The following is a 6,404-nucleotide window of genomic DNA, read 5'->3' as shown; positions in this document are numbered from 1 at the left end:
TTTTTGCCTGCCTTTACAAACCAAGAGGCATCAGGGGTGTCTCGAGCTCCTCTGTTCACGCTGGATCAGTGCCCATTCCTGAAGAGGCCAGGTTCCACGTGCTGGATCAGCCCTCTGCCCTGAGCTTCAGGTACCAGCCTTTTCCCCAATGTCGTGCCTAGCCCAGTTTGCTCAGAGGACAAGGCCCCTCTGCAAGAAAGGAGCAGGAGGACAAAGGATTTCAGAAGGTGCCTTGCCTCACCCCCTTCCCAGTCAGTTAAACTTAGAAGATGTCTTTCTTCTCTGGTCCTCCATAACGAGCCTCCAGAGCCTAACAGCTAGCAAAACTATTTTTGAAATCCTCCTCCACTGGCTGTAGGGTAGGGTTTAATTTGTGAGTGTTGAAGTCACAGGAGCAAACCCCCTCTGAAATGCAAGATCCTTGCAGGAGACGGGGAGAGATGGCGTCATGGTGTTTGCATTTGGCAGTTTTAACCCCGTGCCCAGCACTTGGCTCTGCTCCCCCTGCCTTTCTCTGCACCAACACCTCACTGCCTGCCAGGTAACGCAGCCAGGACCACAGCCTCACAACTTCTGGGGATGCCAGCAGGTCCATTATGCTGTCTGAGCCTTTTTTCCCCCCTTCCCATGAAAACTCAAGTGTAAAGTGGCAGAAGTTCAGCTTTAACTGAGCTACAGAGAGGGCAGCAGCTGCAGGAGCCATGGCTGGACCCTGCCTGCCTGTCCCTTCCTGCCTGCAGCCCTGGGCCTGGCACCAGCCCTGACCCAGGAGAGCCACTCCTGCCCTGCCAGCCCTCGGTTGCCTGGGAAGGGCTGATAGTTCCAAACCTCATATTTTCCTCCTGCTTTCTCTTCTTCAGCAATATTTGGACAGGAAATATGAAGGCACTAATTACTGGAGATAGAGGTCTTTATGTATTTCCTTATAAATGGAGCCTAGGAACATATAGGAGGAGGTTCAATTTTCCTTATAAATGGACCCTAGGAAACTATAGGAGGTTCAAATGCTCCATGTATAAATGGAGCATTTGTATAAATTTATACATGGAGCATTTGAACCTAGGAAGCAGTGATCATCCAAAGCTCTGTGCCCTGCTTTGTGAGTGGGCTTTGCATTCCTTCTTCTAGCATAAGGTGTGAAGGAGGAGGGATGGTGGTGGTGGTCCCCTGCAGAAGGGCTGCTAGTTGCTTGCAGTAGCTGGCAACAGGGCCCCTGCCTGCCCTGTGCCACTCTCGGCCCTGCTGCTGCCAGCTCAGCTCACCTCGACCATCCTCACCCACACGGAGTGACTTTGGCTCCTCTCTGCAAGGGAAACCACTTGCCCCTCTTTTGGCAGGAACCTCCTGCCCCAGCTGCTTAGCTGCAGACCCCAGTGGAAGGTTCTCCTTAAAGAGACACCACAGTTTGTGGGTTGTGCTGAGGCAATGACCCTGGTGGTGCTTGCTTGTGGGTTTGGTCATGCCAGAGTCCCTGCGAGCTTTGCACTGGGGCTCAAGTGGGTTGTCTGCACCCCTAATGCTGGTCACACTACCCCATGGTGTCTGCAATGCTCCTGGGTGCTGGCTGGTATTACACAGGACCCAGGGGGCTTGTGTGACAGGACTTTATAGGGCACCCAACACCCAGGTGTGAGTAACCCAGTCCAGCCCTCAGCTTCTCTTCCCTGTCATGGTTCCTGCTCACAGGCAATCCAATGCTGCTTGTTTGAATGGTTCCCATAACCTGGGCATCAGGAGCCCCATAGGGCCATAGAACATCTTTCTTTTTCCCCCGTCCGCTCCCTCTACCACCAGGCAAGCACACCCATGCCTGAGCTGCCCCATGCCACTCCAGCTTGCTGCAAGAGAAAGAAATTGATTCTTTCTGGTTAGTCTGTGTACTTAATGGCCTCAAGATAGAATTGTTTCCCTTTGGCTTGGTCCAGCATGTGGATAACCCTGACTTACTCCTAGCACTTCTTCTTGCTGCCCAGCTGTGCTCGCTTGGAGGAGGAGATCTCTGCTATCTGCCTCCCCCGATATTCCCAAGTGCCTCCTCCCATGCCGCAGCCCTGGTAGAGCAGGCACTGAAGTTGCATGCCACAGGCAGGACCTGAAGGTTGCTTGTCACAGGGCCCCAGCCCTCCCTGGCCCCTCTATTCACATCAAGTCCATACTGGCCCTTGCTGCTGTGCACGTTGGCAGATAGCCAGCCATAGACCTATATTATAAGATAGTGGAATCATTTGGGTTGGAAAAGACCCTTTAGATGATAGAGTCCAACTGTAAACCTAGCACTGCCAAGTCCATTAAACCATGTCCCTATACTGCAACCTGCTTTCCTTCAACCCACGGCATTGTGCTATCAACCAGAAAGCAACAGACTGCAGGTGGTGTGATGTTTGGTTGACCCTGGGATCTATTCTGCAAGGTCCAGCATGGATCTTAAAGGCAGAGGCACCAGTACTGAGCCCTCAGCATTAGCACAGGTCCCAAAGAAAGCCATGGACAGAAAGCCCTGTCATTAAAACCTGAGGAGAACCAACAGTACTTCTGGTGGATTCAGACCTGAAGCACCAGGGCACTTTTGGGGTGGTTGGGTCAAAGCCACACATCTGTTGTGAGCATTGTGATGACTCTCTGATGCCTAGAAACCCATGTTTTTCCCTTGCTTTTGAGTGCACATCATGTTAGTTACAGTCTGTCTAAAGCAAAGGATGGGGTAAACAGCATGCATATGTATCTACATGCCACACAAATACAAGCATACATATATCTACATTTATATAAAATATACATATATAAAAGCATAATGATGCATAAATATTTTTTCCTAACTAATCAATACAGTCACTCCAGGGTTGCATTTGATATTTTATCTGCCCTGTCAAATACCAAAAATAGCTGTGAACTCAGGAGTGGGTGTATTGCCTTCCACTATAAATAGGCCCAGCACAGGTCAATCCTCTAAGTAAAGGGCTGTTTGGTGAAGTCGGTTATGGTCTTGGCCTGCTATCAGAAAAAGAATATGCTAATCTTCACAGGTGAATTTTTTCTCTTTCTGCACATTAGTCCCTAGCACCCATCTGTGCATAGGACCATAACGTTGCTGTGCAGGCTGGTGCACATCTAGACGCCACCTCAAGGAGCCCCAGATGGGGTGACACTGCTCTGCTCTGCTTCCCTGTGGAAACAGACCGTGGACAGTGCAGCAAGTTGTTAACAGCAGGTAATAAAAGTTGGTTTGGTGTAAACATGAAGCAGGGTATGACTTAGCTGAGTATGAAAGCGATGCCACCGAACCTGCAGGCAATGTGTCAGGGATGGTCCGTCTGAAAAGCAAAGGGGGACAATGAAGAAAGTCTCAGCTCCAAGTGACAATGGGCTTCGTTGGTAAGGGGTGGCTGCCTTCAGCCCTCTCCCAGGTAAAGCCAGGACTTTTCTCCACTGGAAATGCTTTGTTCTCGTTGATGATGCTCCAGGGACCAGAGGTCAGGCCGGAAGCTCTGAGTCGGGACAGTTTGTTGCACCCTTCCTGGGCACTAACACCCCCTGCAGCAATCCTTTTTTTATGTTTTGTAGAGTATTGGCCATACGTGTCATACTGCAAACACCTGAGATTCTCTGACTGACCCTGTGGCTCTTACACTCATACTCCTCCTTTGCCAGGAGAGCTGAAGGCACCTGCATAAAAAACATTTCTGAGCGTTGTATAGCAAGGATTATACAGGAGGATGCCATAAAAAGTTATTTATATAGCTTCACTCCCTGATTCTTTCCTAATAACATGGGGCTGCTCCCCTTAAGCTCCTGAATGCTTCAAATCCAAATTAAATCTTCTTTTTGCCAACCCAAGAAATAAAAATAAAAAAAAAACCAAACCCCAACACTTCAGTAACTCCTGATCAGGTTTGGAAAAATGTTAGTTTTGAGCTGCTCAAAAAGCAGCTGCTGGGAAAGCAAATCTGTGTGTGACTGTGCTACCACAGCTGAGAGAAACACAAATCATTGGCACCCAAATCTCTCCCCTCCCTCCTTCTGACAGGAATGACACCAAAAGTGCCTTAATTTGCTGTGTCCATCATGTCTTCCATGATCCTATGCTGAATTACATGTATGTCTTCCACATAGCTTTATACCTATGAGCATAATATTCACCTAATGTTCAGTATTTCTTGATACTGAAGCAAGATCCCCATGAACAATGTTATTTAGCAGCACAAGCTAATTTCAGATGGCTTGATTTTACACCCTGTACCACTGCTGGATACATAAACTCCTGCACTTATTCCCTGCGCTAGTGCTGAGCCCCACAGCCAGTGAGGTGGTGAGAGCCAGAACAACGTCTTCTACAGGGCTGAGCTCTGACTGCAGACTTTAGGCAGGATGTTCATCCACAAAAAATGTCACTTTTGAGGCTTTTATTTTATATCAGTTGTGTTTGTCCAAATACCCTGATTTACATTTGCCTGAGAAGGTGTCTTTTTTGCTGCTTTATGTTCTTTTAGTCACTCCTGATTAACATCTTGTTAGCATATTTTGAGTTCCCATAAACAGGCAGGTGGATGCCCCTGGGCAAGGGCTGGCAAAGACACCCGGTTCAGTGTCAAGTCTGCTTGGTAGGGAGGTTTGACCATCAAACCAGTGCTAGCCAGTTTATTACTGGGTGTGTGTTCTGCCAGTTGATAAATACGTTATCTTCAACGCAGTGAATCACCAAGTCAATGCTTTTATGTGTGTGCACAGCAATATTTTTTATTTACTTCTTAAATTATGTAGGTGATGGGGAGCCTTCAAATAATGCTCAGCAGAGGGACAAAATGAACAGGGGCTGCAAGTGCTGGGGAAAAAAGCAAGAAATGGGGCTTCTTCTTTAGTGTGAACATAAGCACAGAGCCAAATGCAGAAGGGCTTGTTATTACCCCTCCTTTCTTTTAACAGTGTCTGGTAGATATGTACTCCCAGGTCAATGGCGGAGGAGCAGTTAGCCCCTCCATTCCCAGCCCTTACCACCTTGCTGGCTAGCGTACACAGGTTGTCTGTAGCCCTGGGGAAGGTTGGGACTGTGGGTCAGTTGGAGCTGCACTTGTCTCCTTCACGCTGCAGAAACATCATCAGCAAAACCGTGCGGAAGACAAGTTCTCATGTAGGTCTGTGGTTTCTGTTGCTTTCCAGGAACTTCAACAGGGCCTAAGGAAAGGACTTTGAAGTATCACACCCATTGCAGTTTCTGATGCTATCCATAAGGACTGATAAAGGCTCAGTCAACATCGTGGAGTGGGTGACGTTGGTGTGGTAAAAGGGGTGACAGTGCTGCCTGCCCCACAGTGTAGGTGGAGGGGTGACGCCTGGAAGGTGCAAGATGGGTGTGGGCAGGCCTTGGATGTTGGCAGGCCTCGGGTGCAGGGCTCTGTCCTGCAAATGGCAGGAGAGGCTTTGCCCCAGGAGGTGGGGAGTTGAGGAGGAGGAGAGGCTTCTACCTTTGAGAGGGAATGACAGCTTGAAGCTATCGCATGCCTTGGAGATACCTGTGGACTTTTGCCTCTCTTATGCAAGCAAGCAGCACGTCTGCCCTCCTCCTGCCTGGCTTCCTAGTCCCACAGTGGGTCCTGAGCCTGTTGGACATTTGAGAGAGAAACTGGAGGAGAAACTATAGGAACAGTCATATCAACCTGGGACAAGTTTTCTGCAAATTTATAGCTGGGAGGAAGAAAGAGATCTCAATAACTGCTTCCACTGAAGGAATGTTTCAGGCTTTGGTTTGGAATCAAATGATGGGCCACTAGGCTGACCAGCTAGCGGGGTATTGTCCTGCCTCCTGCCCAGCCAAATGCCATGGGATGGGGACATGAGGCACAGCTGGTGGCACTAGGGGAGGCAAGATGGGTATTTAGGGATGTGGGAGGTAGCAAAAACAAAGAGCTTGTGAGGCAGGAAAGGTCTTGAGAGGTGGAGAGGATCTAAGAGTATTGCAGAGGAGGTACTATAAAAAGCAGGGATTATCATGGTGTGGGTGGACGTGGAGTCGCAGAGCCACAGAGGGGCAGGGACACAGAGCCAGACCGCATCCTCCCACTGACACAGCCGTCCCTTATTCCTGGTGAAGGAGACCTTACGTAGGTGACCATCTTCCCCTCACTCTCACTGCAGCCACAGTGCAGCGAAGTAATTTGTTTCCAGAGAAGTTTATCTTCCATTTTCCTACTGGCTTTAAAGGTTTCATGAAATTAAGCTATCTAATGGGTATCTGCACATGGCTGTAAGTGTCTAGCACTGGTACCTCTAAAGAAGTATTTTTATGTGACAGTTATATTTTTGCCCTGAGGCCTGTAAACTGTGATACCATTCTAGTAAGAGTGCTAATAAAAAGGAAGGTTGTTAAACGTCTACATAAACTTTTTTCTTTCTGCCATTGGTGAGCAATA

The sequence above is a fragment of the Eurypyga helias genome, unplaced genomic scaffold (genome assembly GCF_000690775.1).
Source record: "Eurypyga helias isolate BGI_N326 unplaced genomic scaffold, ASM69077v1 scaffold14541, whole genome shotgun sequence".
Classification (NCBI taxonomy): domain Eukaryota; kingdom Metazoa; phylum Chordata; class Aves; order Eurypygiformes; family Eurypygidae; genus Eurypyga; species Eurypyga helias.
This window is presented reverse-complemented; position numbering follows the sequence as displayed.